At 59.0% G+C, this 1,355-nt stretch overlaps 1 protein-coding gene across 4 annotated transcripts in view; it reads left to right on the plus strand.

Moving 5' to 3' along the window:
- Positions 1–1,355, plus strand: part of NCOA2 (nuclear receptor coactivator 2) — a 304,968-nt gene that overhangs the window by 1,315 nt on the left and 302,298 nt on the right. The window lies entirely within an intron of this gene.

The following is a 1,355-nucleotide window of genomic DNA, read 5'->3' on the forward strand; positions in this document are numbered from 1 at the left end:
CGGGGAGCCGGGAGCCGGGCCGTGGCGGCGCCGAGCCGGGCTCGCCCCAGACTTAACTTTCTGGGTGCGGGCATGTGTGCTGGAGGCGCGCTGGGGGCGGGAGGCGGTCCGGGAGGTTCCGGGTTGGCTCGCCAGCGCCCCCTTTTCTCTCCCCTTTCTCCCCGCCCCTGAATGGACAGGCCCTCGGGGCCCCAGGCGGGAAGCGAGAGGGACCCTCCCGACTGGCTCGCGACGGTCACGGCCGGGCCCGAGGACACTTCGCTCTCTGGCCCCTGGAGGCCTCTGGGGGAGGGGGCCGGGGTCGTCGCTGCGGGCTGGCGCTCCCCGCCCCTACGGGGAGTCCCGGAGGCGCCTCTTCCGAGATCGGGGGTGGGTCGGTCCCTGGTTAAATGGTCCCTCCCTATTCCCCTCCCTCTAGTGGTTTCCGGGGCCTGCGGTACCGAGGGGCGGGATCGGGGGCCGGCGTCCCCTTCCACCGGCCCGAGGGTAGACTGGGCCTAAGGCCTTCTAGGTCCGTCGCGGGTAGGGGAAACTTTCCAAAACCTGAGACCGAGCCCGAACATCCTCCTCCACCACCTTGTCCTCTAATCCCACTCCCACTCTACCTCCTCCAACGCCTTCCCCTCCCACCGACCGGAATCTCGCTCTGTCTGACTGATAGGGCGGTGAGCCAATCGAAGGCGGGGAGCTGACCTGCCGGGGTGTCGGTAAGCCAATCGTGGGAACGGGAGGAAGGAAGGGGGCCGGGTTTCTCCCGGACCAGTTAGAGCAGAGTTGCTCGCCGGGCGGGGGAGTCATGGAGACGCCTACAAGAGCTATCTACTCTTTTTCATCCTTAGTCACCCGCTCCTCGATCTGTGCGGTAGTGTCATTTCTAGGGGCTCTGACCAAGGGCGACACCTAGAGATACACGAGATGCTGTATTTCTCTGGTATCACAAGAGACGTTGCCTTAGACGCGACGAAGTCTGAAGCCACTTAGCGTTGTGGCAGCAACCCCCCAAGGCCTGTTTATAAAATGGCATATGTTGTAGTGATCGCGTTCTGGACCTTAGCGTCTAGTTTACGTGCTAAAGATCATTGAAGTTATCGGTTTAACTCTGTCTCCATTTCTCCGGCCACACAGCGTGGGGACATTGAAATTTGAATGGGTACCCTGAGAATGAAGGCATCGGGGTAGCTTTACGTCAACTGATTATTGGGAGTGTAAAGCATCATTGTTCCGTAATGGCTTCACTGGTTCTTTTCCTTGTTTAATTAGACCGCCAGTTCCCAAAGTAAGTTTGGCATTTGGGGATGACATTTAAAAAAAAAAAAGTTGTGGTTTATGTTTTGCGGGTTTTTTTTTTTTTTTTT

This window comes from Trichechus manatus, unplaced genomic scaffold (assembly GCF_000243295.1).
Source record: "Trichechus manatus latirostris isolate Lorelei unplaced genomic scaffold, TriManLat1.0 scaffold00018, whole genome shotgun sequence".
Lineage (NCBI taxonomy): Eukaryota > Metazoa > Chordata > Mammalia > Sirenia > Trichechidae > Trichechus > Trichechus manatus.